This window comes from Tupaia chinensis, unplaced genomic scaffold, assembly GCF_000334495.1.
Source record: "Tupaia chinensis unplaced genomic scaffold, TupChi_1.0 Scaffold000255_1, whole genome shotgun sequence".
NCBI classification, from domain to species: Eukaryota; Metazoa; Chordata; class Mammalia; order Scandentia; family Tupaiidae; genus Tupaia; species Tupaia belangeri.
This window is the reverse complement of record NW_006159735.1, coordinates 1,583,716-1,600,201: the sequence shown is the minus strand read 5'-3', so window position 1 is coordinate 1,600,201 and position 16,486 is coordinate 1,583,716. Positions and strand designations below refer to the sequence as shown.

Here is a 16,486-nt window from a genome sequence, read left to right as displayed (position 1 = left end):
CAGCAGTAGGGCTGCCTGTCAGGAAAATGGCACAAAAAGCCAGCACAATCTGTGGGGGAGAAGAGAGAGTCAGGGGCAGGCCCGTGGGGATAGGTTGTAGAGGACATGGAGCTCCGGGCCTAGAACAGGAAGGTGACGGAACTTCAGTAGGAACAAGAGAGGATGGGGCAGAGAACTTAGATGGAGAAACTAGGAAGTACCTTGTAGAAAATTTGGTAAGTGGATGGCTACATTCTTTCAGACCAAAGGTGGTGGAGGAAGGAAGCAAAGGAAGAAGTGGTGGCATTTTTCCTTAAAAACATTATCTAGCAATGGGACCAGCAGTTAGCGTAATGGCTACATCACTGGACTCCCATGTAGTTGCCACGGTTCGAGTCCCAGACCCAGTGGTGTAAACTCACGCCGGGCGTGTGTGCATGTGTGCCCAAGACCCTGAGAGGAGAATGGAGAGAAGGGATTGTGGCATGGCCATCCCCCGGGGGGTAGTTTCTCTGTCTCTCTCTTTCTGATGAGCGCACGTGCCCTATAGCAAAAAACTCTCAAAGAAAATTATCTAGCACTTATTGTATACAGAGCCCTATGCAAGGGAGGGAGGGCACACAGAATAGTGATTCTTGACTCATGATCTGTGAAGCCCTCCAATGGCATGAACATTAGTGGAGAGGTAGAGGACATATTTTATGTGTCCACACTTTTTCTGGGGACAGGTTCTGTGGCTTTTTCTTTTCTTGTGGCTCCTAAAGGATAGGTAATTCCTTCGCCCTGTCAAAAAATACATTTAGGGACCAGCAGATGGTGTAATGGTTATGTCGCCGGACTCCCACTTGGTTGACCACCGTTTGAGTTCTGAATCCAGTAGCTTAAAACTCAATGCCGGGCGTGTGTGCATGTATGCCCAAAATCCCAAGAGGAGACTGGAGGAGAAGGAATTTTGGTGTGGCCATCTGCCCTGGGGGATGATTTCTTGCTTTCTGTCTCTCTGTCTCTCTCTGTCTGGTGAGCGCAGGTGCCCTATAGCAAAAATCTCTCTCTCTAAAAAAAAAATGCATTTAAAGAAATTTACAGATTGTAGGGAAGCACACATGGGCACAGGCATAAGGAGGGTGTGAGCTGTGTGAAAGGGGGTGGTTTCAGCTAAGAATGCACAAGCTGCCTTAAGAGTTGAGTTTTGGTGTCTGAGTTTGTGACACTTGTAAACCTCCCAAAGGAGACTGTGCAGGTAGGGTTAAGAAGGCTGAACCAGTTGAGTGAAGATCACTGAGATTTGAGAAAGTCTTCTCTGGGGTAGGGTGGGAGGCTGGGGAGAACCACTTTATAGTCTACCCTACGGACACGTTCAGTGTTCAGGCCTTTTCCCCGGAGACAGACAGACATGGAGCATGCTGGGTGGAAGAGCCACCGTTAAATCTCAGCCTGTGTATTGTTGATAGCAGAGGAGCTTGATGATGTAGAGGGAGAAACAGGTTTTGCAATCAGATCTTAGCATCTTGGCCCCGCTGTCTGCTCCTTGTGTGGTGTTGGGTGAATTACCTTATCTCTCTGTGCCTCAGCCTGCTCATTTGGACAACAGGGATGAGCCTAGGGTGGGATGGGGATTACCAGCTGACATACCATCAGTGTCTGGAAATGGCAGTCCTACGGTAGTTGGGGATTACCAGCCGACATTCCATCAGTGTCAGGAAATGGCAGTTATTATTTTTGCCTAGTGGACAGGCAAGTCTAAGAAGTCCAGTGGTTTCTCCAGGTTAACTGCTAGCTTGTGCACGAATTATGGGGAGTGACAAGTGGGCCAGAGTTTGAAAGCGAAGGGAGGGAGATACTGGAAGAAGGCAAGTTTGGGAGCTCCTGAGTGACAAGATGGGCTATTAGGAAGTGGGGCAATTGGAAGGAACAGGAACTGAAGTGATGTGTCTTGGGGCAGAGACTAGCTTTCCACCACTTTTGACATTGACTTTCATTCTCTTTGGGCTTGTGTTTGGTCTCACCCTTCAGTTCACCCTTCACACCAGGACGCTCAGCAGTGGGAACACTTACAGAGAATGGAGAGCCATGAGGCAAGTCTGAGAGCCCCTGAGAAGGAGCCTCCTACAGGCAAATGATGATTGCATTCCAAAAAGGCAGGCGCATGAGCCCTGAGCACCCTTTCTGCAAGCAGAGGGAGACACTGGAACGTGTGGCAACCACACGTACTCTGTGTTCATTCTTCGGGAGGCACAGAGGTCCGTGCAGAGGAAAGTGACTTAACCTCACTCTTACCAGCTGTAAAAAAGGTTATCTACCATACCTCCTATGGTTGTTGGGAAGATGAATGAAGTAGACATGCAGTACTCAGCTCCTTGACAGCTTATAGTAAATGCTCAGTAAACATTTCCTTTTTTTGCTGTTGAGAATCCCCCAAAAGGGAGAACCAGTGAGGGACAGGGATGATGTTCACAAGGAAGCTTCCTCGTCATCCACTCCTGTGGGCATGATGTCTTGGTGAAGGCCGTGTTCTGAATGCCGTGGGATGTGGCAACTCATCAGGAAGCACCTCTAGAAATGGTCCTTACACTGGGACCCTAAACAGGGAGCCAGGAGTGTGCAAACCTGGCACAGCTTTCAGAACATCAACTCTGCTCTGATTCTAGGAGAAGTATGTTTTATTATTATTCTAGTTCAACTGTAAGACACCATTCATTATAAGATGCACTGTGATTTTATGTAACACTGAGAAAAACATTGCCAATTAAACTACAGCCACTATCATTTCTAAGAGTCATCCTGATTTCAAAGATGTTACAATCTGTGTGGGGGTGCAGCTTAGAATTAATAAAATACTGTAGGACAGAAATAGAATGTAAAGCAAAATCTGCATTAATTTTTAAGATAAAGCATGAGTTTTTAAGGAATGCTGGAAGCTCCTGGTATAGCCCTAGAATGTGAAAGTTTGTGTGACCTTACTTCCGCCCTCGGGAGGGCTCTGTTGAAAGAACTGAGTGAGGAGGTGGACCACATGGTGGCACAGTGGTAAAACATAGACTGCTGTGAGGCTGACCCCATGGGAAGGTTCTGGGTTTGCATCCAAAAATCTCTATAAGTACTCTGGGCATATGCGTGCCCATGTTCTTATCCCAACTGAGAAGCGGAATAGATCACAGCATCAAGACCGTTTGTTTTTTTGGGGGGTGGGGGTGGGGGAGGGAGAGGTTTTTGCTATAGGGCATATGTGCTCATCAAAAAGACAGAGAGACAGAAAGTGAGAAAACACCCCCCAGGAGGGATGGCCACACCGCAGTGCCTTCTCCTCCATTCTCCTCTCAGAATCTTCGGCACTCATACACACATGCACCCAGCGTGAGTTTAAGCCACCGGGTCCAGGACTCGAACTGCGGTCGACTACATGGGAGTCCAGCAACATAACCATTATGTCAACTGTTGGTCCCAAGACCCTGTTTTATTCTCTTCCCCTCTCTTTCCTCATCTCTCTCACCCATGGAAGACATAAATAAATAAACGTAAAAAAAAAAAGAAAGTGAGGCAGGAATAGTGGAGTTTGATCTCTCCCATGTCCAGTTGGAAGCAGGAGGGAAGGAAGTGGCCTGGACTTCTGAGCATCCATTGTCATCCAGGCGCTGGGACATCCTCAGGGAACTCTAGGGGGCCCAAGGTCCTGGGTGAATCATTTGTGCTCACTTCACCTAGGAGGAAAATCTACATACAGTGCTTTCAGGAGGAGAAGGGGAGGCAGCACAGAAGCAGGTGAACAATGGCCATGCTTCCAACAGGGCTGGAAACCACAGATTACCCCTGCCCAGTAAGAGAGGCTGTAACTTGGAGCCTTTCAATATATCCTGCATGACCCTCAAACAAGCACATGTCCCACTGGGAGATCCCCACTGGGATCCCAGTCTACCTAGATGCTTGGGTGGAGATTTTGGAGAACAGCCAGCTTTGTTGTCTTGTCCTTAAAAATTCCTGATGTGTCTTGGATCTGTCAGAAGTGGTCTGGCCTGGGCTCCTTCCTTCCAGCCAGGGCCTTCCCATCTACTCCTACCTGCATGTCATCAGGTGGGGACAGGCCTCTGAGCAGCTGTGTTGTTGTCAGGGCAGATGCCATGGCCTGGTGACCTGCCTTCTGCCACTCCTTGGCAGGAAAGTGGAACCAGACCTCCAGGCCTGACTGAGACGACTCAGGTCCCCTCAGAGACCAGGGGTAGTGACTTGTCCCCTCAAGGGACTGGAAAGGAAACCAACAATAGTGTGATGATAACAGTGCTGACAGACGGTGCTGACGGACTTCTGTGGAGCATCTTTATTCGTCCTAATGCTGTGCTGTGGACAGTGGAGGGGAGGCAGCCGGGGTTAGGTTGCATGGCTAGCAGATGGTGAGGAGAGACGCGTAATTCACTGAGGTGATTGGTTAGGCTGACCTGGGCCTGAGGGAGGACTCAGAGGGGAGCAGAGAGCCATGAACTGGGCCTGGAGACACCTTCTGGGCTGGAAGGAGGAGGAGACTTAAAGCTGGAAGAGAAGCTACTCGTCTAGCTAAAGGCAGCACACTCTTTAGCTCCTTGTCTAGCTAAAGGCTGGGCACACTAACTAGGATTCATGGAAGGACTCATGAGTACATTAATTTTTTTTTCTTAATAGAAAAGTGATACATGATCATTGTAGAAAGTACACATCAACAAAAGTAGAAAAGAAAAAATAGCCTTGTTACCTAGAATTACTCAGTGCTGACCTTTTGTTTTGTTTATATAATTTACAAAAATGGGATAATTTTGTATTGTTTTGAGTATGTTGAGAACCTTTCCAAATTATTAAGTATTCCATTGTATGTGTGCCATATAATTTATTTAACCAATTCCTTGTCATTGGCTATCTTCATTGTTTTCAGTTTTTCATTATTAAAGATAATATTGCAATTGAATGAATATCCTTGTGGCTAAATTTTTGCATACATTCATGATTATTTCTAGAGTTTCAATTCTTAGAAGTGGAATGCTGAGTCTGAGGGAATATACTTTTTTTTTTTAAAGAGAGATTTTTGCTGTAGGGTGTGTTCACTAGCCAGAGAGACAGAAAGCAAGAAATACCCCCCACCCGCCCAGGGTATGGCCACGCTGTAATCCCTTCTCCATTCTCTTCTCAGGATCTTGGGCACACTCACACACATGCCCAACATGAGTTGTTTTTTCTTTTTTTTGGGGGGGAAGAGATTTTCACTATAGTTTCACTATAGGGCACGTGCGCTCGCCAGACAGAGAGAGACATAGAGACAGAAAGCAAGAAATCACCCCCCAGGGGAGGATGGTCACGCCGCAATCCCTTCTCCTCCATTCTCCTCTCGGGATCTTGGGCACGCACGCACACGCACCCAGTGTGTTTTAAGCCACCGGGTCTGGGACGCGAACCGCAGTCGACTACGTGGGAGTCCAGCGACATAGCCATTATGCTAACTGCTGGTTCCCCCAACATGAGTTTTAAGCCTCCAGAGTTCAGGACTCACGCATTTGGCTATGTGAGAGTCCAGTGACGTAACCATTACGCCATCTGCTGGTCCCAGGAGCATGCCATTTTTGAGGCTTTTGATACTCATTGCTAAATTGCCCTCTAGAAATATTGCTTCAATTAATACTCCCATTAGGAGTGTATGAGAATGGCTGTTTCCTGAGCTCTGACCAATATCTCACCAAAGATTTAAAAATATCTGATGATTTAATAAGTTCAAATGTTATCTTGTTTTAGCTTGCAGTCTCGTGGTTACTAATGAGAACATTTAAAAAATGTATTTGTTAGCCTTGTGCGAATGACTTTTTCATGGTTTTTTGTGTAGTTTTCTACTTGTCTATTAATCTTTGTCTTGTTTTGTAAGAACTCTCTATAGATTAAGGCTAATTAACCATGTCTGTCATAGTTGGATCATGTGACTTTTTAGGAAATCTTAACACTCAAAAATTCTCTATCTGATCTTACTTGGAGTACCAAAGTAGCTAGGCAAACAAAAATTCTCAGATAATTCCCAAACCACATGGCAGGTGTTACTGAATGCTGGCAAGGGCCATTGGTATTAATATTTGTGCTGACAAGGTAGTACCATTTAGTGTTACATATTAGGTACATCAGAAATATCAGTCTTTCAACCCTATCCCCCACAAACAGCTTAGCAAACTGGGGCAGAGAAAAATGAAGTAGCTTGCCTAAGACCACGCTGCTCATAAGTGGCAGAGGCAGCATCAGAACCTGGATTTGTTCATTGCTTCCACCCATGTGCTTTCTACTGTACCAAGCTGACTCTCATTTTTGGAGTAAACAATGATTTTATGAGTCAAGTCTTCCTCAGCTACTTCTAAATTCAAACCTGTGGATTGGCTCTAGAACAGTCACCCTTTCCCTGAGTTTTTTTTTGCCTTTACCGTGTTTCCTAGTCTTTCAACTAGACCTGACCTCTAGGCCTTCCAACATACATCATTTTTCCTTGATCCTAGAGGTCAAGCACAAAACATATGCTTTCCCTCCCAAGTTTCAGGATCAGAAGGCAGAGCGCAGATCCATCCATCCATCCTGTCTCACCAATAGGAGCAAGTTGGATATCACGTGATAACTGGTTTTTCAAAGATGCTCTTGAAGGGAACATGTCTTTCAATGTAGTTCCTTCTCTTTGACACTTGGCTGACCCTATGACTCATTTTTGTGTCTATGTCAATTGATATGCCATGAAATTTACCCCTTTTGTGTATAATTCCATTTTTTTGTATATTTGCAAAATACAGCCAACACCACTACCTAAAGCAAGAACATTTTTATTCCCAGAAAGAAACCTCATTCCCATTAGCAATCACTCACCATTCTCTCCTATCTTCATTCCTGCCAGTTAACCATTAATCTATTTTCCATCTCTATGAAATGCCCTATGATGACCATTTCATATAAATGGAATCATGTAATAGTCTTTTATGTGTGGCTTCTTTCACTTAGCATGTTTTCAAGATTCATCCATGTTGTATTAAGTATCAATATTTCATTCCTTTTTGTGGTTGAATAGTATTCCATTGTAGGATATACCACATTCTGTTTATCCATTCATCTGTTGATGGACATTTGAATTACTTCCACCTTTTAGCTATTGTGAATTGTACTAAGAATATTTGTATACAAGTATTTGTGTGTACCTGAGTGTATATCTAGAAGTGCAATTGCTGGATCATATAATTCTATGCTTAACTTATTTTTATTTTATAGACCACAGATTAGTTTATTTTTAACACCCATCATGCCGTGAACTCATGGGGAATAGGTTCTAGTAGCTCAGGCTCCTTTCCATTGATTCTCACAAAGTGTGCTTCTCTGGGTGGAGCAGGCTGGCACTTTAGTTGAACCCAGGTACCTTTTTCTTTGACTTCCTTCTTTTTCTGGTCATTTTCCTTCATACGTTTTAGGAAGTTATCTCTGTTCTTAGAATGTTTAATACGCTCAATACACACATTAATTCTCTTGGCAAGAATCTTGCCCTTAACTTGCTGGTTTACAACAATGCCAACAGCATGCTGGGTAACATTGTAGACTCTTCCAGTTTTGCCATGGTAACATTTGTGGGGCATTCCTTTTTGAACAGTACCCATTCCCTTAATGTCTACAATATCACCTTTCTTGTAGATTTGCATATATATTGCCAAAGGAACCACTCCATGTTTTCTAAAAGGCCTAGAGAATATATATCGGGTGCCTCTTCTCTTTCCTTTTGTGTTCGTCATTTTGGTTAATTACTGGAAGATGGTGGTTCCGGACAAAAGGTATGCTTAACTTTTTGAGGAACTGCCAAAATTATTTTCCAAAGCAACTGCATTTCTACCAGCAGTGTGCAAGGATTTCAGTTTCATTTTTTTTTTTTAAGAGGTTTTTGCTATAGGGCGCATGCACTCGCCAGAAAGACAGAGAGAGACAGAGAGATAGAAAGCGAGAAATCACGCCCCAGGGGGGATAGCCACGCCGCAGTCCCTTCTTCATTCTCCTCTCAGGATCTTGGGCACGCACGCACGCGCGCCCAAGTGAATTTAAGCCACCAGGTCCAGGACTCAAACCACGGTCAACTACATGGGAGTCCAGCGACATAGCCATTATGCTAACTGCTGGTCCCATGGGTTCCAGTTTCTTCACATCCTTGCCAACACTGGTTGTTGTCCATCTTTTTTATTACAGCCATCCTGGTGAGTGTGAAGTAGATCTCATTGTGCTTTTTAAAGAAGTTTATGTATTTCTTCTATGAAAGAGAGAGTAAGAGAAAGAAATAGCATTCCTAATGGGATCCTGACACGGCAATCTATCCCCAGCCCCAGCCAGCCCTGGGTCACAGGCACATGTTCACCTGGCTCAGGGAGGTCTCCAGAAGTAAACTAGAAACCTTCCCACATGGGTCAGCCTCACAAAGCATTGTGTTTACTGCTATGCCATACTGTTCTTCACTGTCATCTTGATTTGCGGTTCCTTGATGACTAATGATGTTGACCATCTTGTAATATGCTTACTGGCATATTTTGACAATCTTATTTGGAGAAATGCTTTTAAAATTCTTCGCCCAGTTTTTAATTAGATTACTTCTTTTTGTTAAATTATGAGAGGTCCTTATATATTCTGAATTTAAGTTTCTTATTAGATATGTAATTTGAAGATAGTTTTTCTCATTCTGTGGGTTGTCTTTGCTTCCTTGATGGTGTCCTTTGAAGCACAAAAGCTTTTAATTTTAACGATGTCCTATTTATCAAATATATCTTTTGTCGCTTGTGCTATCAGTGTGATATCTAAGAAACTATTGTCTGATCTAATGTCACAAAGAGTTACTCCTCTGTTTTCTTCTAAGAGTTTCATAGTTTTAGCTCCTACAATTAGAATTCTGATCCATTTTGAGGTATTTTTAAATATATGGCATGAGTTGGGTACCTCAATTAATTATTTTCCATGTAGCTCTCCAATTGTCCAGCAGCACTTATTGAAAAGATTATTTTTCCTCCTATTGAATTGTCTTAGAACCCTTGTTGAAAATCAATTGACCATAAATATAGAGGTTTATTTCTAGACTCTTAGCCCTATTCCATTGATTTGTATATCTGTCCTTATGCCAGCAATGCACTGTCTTGATGACTGTAGCTTCATAGAAAGTTTTAAAACTGAGAAGTTTGAGTCTTCCAACTTTATTCTTTTTCAAGATTATTTTGGCTTGAAACAATAGGGGCTTCATGAATTTTTTTTTATTTTTGAGAGGTTTTTGCTATAGAGCGCGTGTGCTCCCCAGAAAGACGAAGAGAGACGTAGAGACAGAAAGCAAGAAATCACCCCCCAGGGGGAATGGCCATGCCACAATCCCTTCTCCTCCACTCTCTTCTTGGGACCTTGGGCACGCACGCACACACATCCGCGTGAGTTTAAGCCACCAGGTCTGGAATTCAAACTGTGGTCAACTATGTGGGAGTCCAGTGACATAGCCAGCAGTCCCAGGGCTTCATGAATTTCTATATGAACTTTAGAATCACTGTCAGTTTCTTAAAAAAAAAAAAGAAAAGAAAAAAGCGGTTGGGATTATTAGAGGAAGTGTGTTGAATCTATAGATGAGTTTAGGGAATATAGTCACCTTAACAATAATAGGTCTTCCAATGCATGAACATAAGATATTCATCTATTTCATTTCTGTCAACTGTGTTTGTAGTTTCAGTGAATAAGTCTTGTACCTCTTAGGTTAAATTTATTCCTAAATTTTTAATGTTCTCAATGCTGTTGCAAGTGGAATTGTCTTAACTTCGTTTTCTGATTGTTTATTGCTGATGTATAGAAATACAGCTCGTGTTTGTCTACATTATTCTGCAACCTTGATAAACATCATTTGTTTCATAGTTTTGTTTGTATCTGTTTATTCTTTAGGGTTGTCCATATGTAAGATCACGTTATCTGCAAATTAGAGTTTTCCTTCTCCCTTTCCAGTCTGGATGCCCTTTCCTTCTCTCTCTTTCACCTTCTTCCATCCTCTTTCCCGTCCCTTTACTTCCTTCTCCTCTTCCTTCTTCTTCTCTAGCTCTCTTTCTTTCTTTTGCCTAATTGCCCTGGCTAGACCCTCCTATACAATGTTGAATAGAAGTGATTAGAGTGGATATTCTTGTTTTATTACTGATCTTGGCGAGAAAGCTTTCAGTCTTTCACTATTAAATATGATATTAGCTATAGGGTTTTCATAAATATCCTTTATCACGTTGACAAAGATCCGTTCTATTCCTAGTTGTTGAGTGTTTTTATCATGAAGGGTGTTGGATTTTGTCAAATGCATTTTCTGCATCCATTGAGATGATTGTGAGGTTTTGTCCTTTATTAGTACGATGTATTGTGTGGATTGATTTTTATATGTTGAACTACTCTTGCATTGCTAGAATAAATTCCACTTGTTTGTAGTATATAATCCTTTTTATGTATTGCTGAATTTGGTCTGCTCGTACTTTGTTAAGGATTTTTATAGCTATATTCATAAGGGATTTGATCCTTACTTTTCTTTTCTTATGATGTCTTTGTCAGGTAGGGTAATAGTGGCCTATTAGCGTTGAGGAGTGTACCCTGTGACTTATTCTTGACCAGCAGAGTATGGTAGAAGTGATTCCCTGTGACATCTGAGACTGAGTTATCGAGCCTTGTACCTTCTGCCTGAGTTTCTTAGAATGCTCCCTCTCAGAATCCAGCTGCCATGCTGTAAGGTGTAGGCACTCCAGTCAGCATCTAGCTGAACTTGCAGCTGGCAGCAGTATCACACTCCAGCCATGTGCATAGGCCGTCTCGGACATCCAGCCTAGTCAGTCTGCCATGTGACTACAGTCCCAGCTGACATCTAATCCTTAGGGAAAATTTCCCAGCTGATTTAATCCATAGAACTGTGAGAGCTCATAACAAGTTGCGGTTTTAGGCCACAAAGTTTGAGGTAGTTTATTACCCAATAATAAACAGGGCAAGAATTAATTGACTTTAGCCATACCTGGGCCCTCCCTTTCTACCAATATCATCTGAGCCTGCAGTGGTGTCTTTCTTCTTTCCTGCCTCTGGTGAAGGCCCTGAAATGTGATGACATGACCAGAAGGCAGCAATGAAAAGAAGAAGGGAACCTGTCTTGGAATACCCACACTGGGAGTGACCACTCTTCACAGTGATGGCCAACGGCACTTACCCCACTGCCCTCTGCCTCTGCTCTGGCAGAGGGACTCAGAGCTCACCGTACTCACCACCAGTCAACCTGTAGCCATTTTGCTGCTGCCATACCGCAGCGAGTGCCCAGCCCTGACGTTGGCTGGCATTTCAGGCCATCTGCTCCCTTAGCTTCCTAGACGGATCTGTCATGCGGCATTTATCCTTAGCTCCATGGCTTTTCTCAGGCCTGCAATTGGTTTGCCAGCTGAGCAGCTCAGAACCTCTTGCTAATCGCCTATGGACAGAGTTGGACTGCCATCCTAAACGTGGAGGTAGTAGAGAGGGTCCATAAAAGACAGATGTGACAATAACTAGCATGGGGAGCAGAGCAGGGTGGGCCGCAGGTGGATATGACAGCTATGGGGTCCTGTGCCATTTTCCCCAATCCCACCTAACCACAAATTGCTTGCTGCACGCAGGAACTATCCAAAGGGACCTGTCTCTTGGGTATTAGGTTCCCCTGCTACGATCTGAATCTGTACGTGGGTCAGCCCACTTCATTTCAAGAAAAGGAAACTGACTTAATAACATTAATCTCAATTTACATACTAATAAGAACATGAAGATGGACTGTACACGAAAAGATGCTCAGCATCATTAGTCATTAAGGGAAACCTGGTCAAAACCACCTGAGATACCACGACATATCCCCTAGGATGCTACAATAATATATTTTTTTCAAATGAAAAGGAAAATTGTAAGTGTTGGTGAAGATATGGAGAAATTAAAATCCTTATACATTGCAGAAGGGGATTTTCAATGGCACAGCCACTGTGGAAAAGTTTGCAAGCTTCTGAGAGGGTTAAACATAGAATGCTGAATAATCCAGCAATTCCACTCCTAGGTATTTACCCAGGTTCACACAAAAACTTGTACACTCATGTTCATAGCAGCACTATTCATAAAAGGCAAAGGTGAAAATAATCTGAATGTCCTTCAACTGATGAATGGAGAAGCAGCATGTGGAATATCCAGTAATGGAATACTATGCAGTTACAAAAATGCATAAAGGGGGGCCAGCAGATGGCGTAGCAGTTGCATTGCTGGACTCCCACATAGCCGACTGCGATTCAAGTCCAGGACCTGGTGGCTTGACAGTCACACCAGGCACAGGTGCATCCATGCCCACGATCCTGGAAGGAGAAGGGATTGTGGTGTGGCCATCCCCCTCCAATGGGTGATTTCTCACTTTGCCTCTCACTGTCTTTGTCTCCTTGGTGAGTACACACTCCCTAAGGCAAAAACCTCTAAAAAAAATAAGCATAAAGTACTGACTGATACTTGCTACAACATATATGAACCTTGAAATGTTGTTACCTGAGAAAAAACTGAAATATCACTTATTGTATGCTTGTATTTATATAAAATACACAGAAGAGTAATCCACAAAGGCAGAAAATATATTAGTAATTGCCAAGAGCTGGGGAGAGAGGGGGTTTCTTTTGGGGACTGTGGAAATATTCTGGAATTAGATAGTGATAATGGTTGCACAACCTCGTGAATTGTTTGCTTTTAAATTATTCAAATTAAAATGATGAATTTTGTGTTATATGAATTTCACCTCAATAAAAATCTTCAAAACAACTTTAATGGTTATTGCCATAGGATGACAATGTATGTTGCCTTCCCTGTAAAGGCTCTTTCTAAGGCAGGACAGGGAACTGACTAGAGAATAGGTGCTTTTGCAGAGTAGCTTGTTGCCCTATGAAGAGCATTGTCTGGGAGCCAAAGAATTCTAGTTCTTTATCTCCCATTCCAGCCGATACACAGGCCAGTTCTCAGCCCATCAGCCCTGTGTTTAAGCTGCCTCTGGATTGGAGAGCTGTCTTTCCTAAATGCTTAAGGAAGTGCTCTCTATGTGCTAGGCATTAGCATTAGTCCCATTTTTTCAGTTGGAGAAACTCAGGCTCTCCGAAGTGGAGTCCTTGTCCAAGATCAGACACCAGTGAGTGGCAGAGCAAGCTCCAACCCACGTGTCTGGCTGTGGACCCGTGTTCTCATCCTCTGTTCCATGTGGCCTCCAAGGAATGCCTAACCCCCCTTGCCTCCCACGTTGTGGGGACCCAGTGCAATTATTCACCATGAAAGCCTCTTATAAACATGGATGCTGTACAGCACACACAGGGCCAGCATGCTCGTGCCTCAGACATTAGCAATGACACGTGCTGGAGGAACACCTGGGGCTCGTCTGCTGCATGATCTCTCTTGGCCCACCCTGCACTCATTTCTCCTGGAGTTCCCCAAGAAAATTGGGATTGTTATCTCATGTCCAGATTTTTCTGAACACAGAAAAATGTCTCTGAAAAGTTTCTATGAAGACTCTGAGATTGCCATCATTCCCTGGGGCCAGGACTTGGGGTCACATGTAGGCCTGACGGATCCTGGGATTTCTGCTACCAGCTGGGCAGGTAAACCTGGAAGGGTGACCTCACCTCCGGTAAGTAATTCCTTGTTTTGTATTTGGAAAGGGGCTTGTGGATAGGATCAAGTGGGAAATACACCCTCATTTCCTTCCGGGAGCTCCTGGTCCTAGAGTCAGTGGAGATGCAGGGTGGATGGGGTGGCTCCACGGCCCAGCAGTTGATGGTTGGCTTGCAGGCTGTCGGGGACAGTGTGCACAATCTGGAGGAGATGTGAAAGTTAGAGCTGAAGTCAGGATGCTGCTTGGATTCTGGCAGCGGTGAATCAGGATCAGGAAATTTCAGGATGGAAGGGGAAGCTGGTGTGTTGGCAGCTGGACTCTGAGGCAATAAAAGCACAGGGTGATTTTTGTTGTTGTTTTTAGGTTTTTGCCATAGGGTGCATGCACTGGCTGGAAAGAGAGAGAGGGAAAGTTAGCCACCACAGTGCACAGGCTGGCCCCAGGGAGCAGCTGCGCCCTGCTGCAGCCCTGTGGACTCCACCAGAAGTACTTCTGCTCCAGCCCCTCCTCTGCAGAGAGACCTTTCATCCTCATCCCTCACAGCAGAACCCTCACCCAGTCTCCTGACCAGTCTTCCTCCTGGTTACTGTGTCCCCAATCCAGTCTTACTCTCTCCAGAGTGACTTTGCCACAACTCAGATTGGATTGTTACTCTGCTCTTAAATTACGTCAGTAGCTCCCGAGGCGTCCTGAGTGAAGTAGGCATATGACCTTCACTATACTCCTGTGGCCTTCCAGCCCTGCTTTGGCCTGGGAGGGTGCTCTCCTGCCCTCAGACCACCCACCATGTCTTGTTCCTCTGTTTCTGACTGCTGTCTCAGTCCACATGGGAGCTTCTTACACATCCATTAAGGCCCAGTCCCAGTGAGGTTTCCCTGCCATCTCCCCATGCAGAATTGATGAAGTCCTCTCTGTTTCCATAGCACACTTCAAGGGCCTTAGTATGGCATCTGTGCTATTGTAGTTTTGATCTCACCTTTATTCTGGTGGGCTCTGGATTTCTCAAGCATATTCCTTTATTTCTCTTTCCCATGCCTGGCTCATAGTAGGAATTTCCTGGTATATTTTCCCATGGGTGTTCCTGGGCTCTGGGAGTGCAAGGACATGTATTCTCATCAGATTACTCTGTCCTACACATGAGGCCAGACCAAGGCTGTCATCCCGTATGGGGTGTTTCAGTTGTTCCCCATCTCCCCAGAGTACTGGAAAGAGATGTGGAGAGAAAAGGATGTGACTCACTTCATTCTGACCCAGAGCTCTAACTGCCAGTCGGCTGCCCTTCCAATACCCCCAGTGGATCATCCAGAGTTGTGCAGAGAGAGGCTCACCCATGCTGGTCAGGTACCAAATGGGAGAGCTGCCAGTATTTGCACTGATGTGTCCACCAAATCGGGAGTGAGGTCCAGTAAAGAGAGTGTTGGTCTGAGATGTGGAAGTCTCCCAGTTGGACCCAGAGTGCTTAGGCCAGGAAGGGATGCCAAACCATCAGGCAACCATCTTCCACTTTCACGTTTTGATTTTCATTTTAAGTACACAGAATCCACAAGTGCCTTTATTTATTTATTTTCATGCAGCAGCAACAGCTTCCTCAAAACCTCTCTCAGCTGAGTTGTTGCCCATAACAGCATGCCTTTTGGCCTTTGTAAAAGGAAAAAAAAAAAAACAAAAAAACTCTGTACTTGTATCTAGAACACCCACAGCTGAATTTGTCAGATGTTGTTAGCGAGTTTGGTTGGTCACTTTGCATGGGTGGTTTTTTGTGAGGACTGGCGTCCCTCAAGTTGAGTGGGCAATTCGAAGAGCTCTTTGGTGATTTTTGTCTGCACCGAGGAATGCTCGGTTTAAGCAGTGATCTGGCTTTGTGAAGGAATGGATTCCTTTGCTTTTCCATTGGGAGCCACTGGGGCTCCTGAATCTCACTCCTGAGGGAAAGGAAGCAGAGGCGTGCTCCAACCAGCTCTTCAGATGAGGCAAGTGGACTGAGAAAGGCTCATTCCTGCATTCCCAGAGACCTGGCTGGCTTGGTGCCCAGTGATCCAGGAGTTCAGGCCATCTCCGTATTGCCCTGGGCTCTTGCTCCAGTGCCAGACTCGAGAGTAATTAGAAAGGAGTGGAACAATTGGGGCAAATTGTGTTCACTAGCCACTGGCACTTTTTATTGTCTCTCTGGATCGGGCACGGGGCTGATCCAGGTAGGAGGGAAATCAGGCTTATTCCCGGGTCTCCCAGCTCTGCTCCCGGCTGGGATGTCACCAAATTGAACACGTCTCCACACAGGCGACTCCCCGTGTATGAACAGGCTGAAATCTTTAGGGGTGTGGCCTGCGTGGCAGCTGTTTCTCTCCTGATTTCCAAGGATAATGTCAAGTGCCTTCAAGTGCGTGAAATTCTGGCTGAAAGTGAGTGATTGAAATGTTTTCTTTTCCATCAAACCATCTTCCTTCTGGAATAGGTATTTTCCTAACGTGGCCATGAAAAGTAGGAAGTGTAGAGTGTCATCGGCTCCTGGCAGTGTGCTCAGCCAAAGTCCTCTGATTCTCCACCAAAAAAAAAAAAAAAAAAAAAAAACCCCAACCCCCCGGCGGGGGACACCCAACAACAAAAAAACAATGCCTCCAATAGCTTTTTTTTTCACTACCACACTGAAAGAGCTAGAATTGCTGTATTAATATGTATGCAAACATATTTTTTCACTTGAGCCTCTGAAAAAAAAAAAGGGAAAGAAAAACTTACTGTGAAAATGCTTAGCCAGGAAGATTTACTGCTGATTTTAGATTTAGTATTGACATGTCTTAGCTGAAGAAAACTTCAGCTTTAACTATTAATGTGGAAATCTGGATCAGCTTTTAAAAAGAGGTGGGAGTTTTTGTT

General features: G+C 44.4%; 1 protein-coding gene across 2 annotated transcripts in view; it reads left to right on the top strand.

The window, feature by feature from the left end:
• LOC102495698 (ataxin-7-like protein 1) overlaps positions 1-16,486 on the top strand; it is a 125,579-nt gene that overhangs the window by 22,878 nt on the left and 86,215 nt on the right. The window lies entirely within an intron of this gene.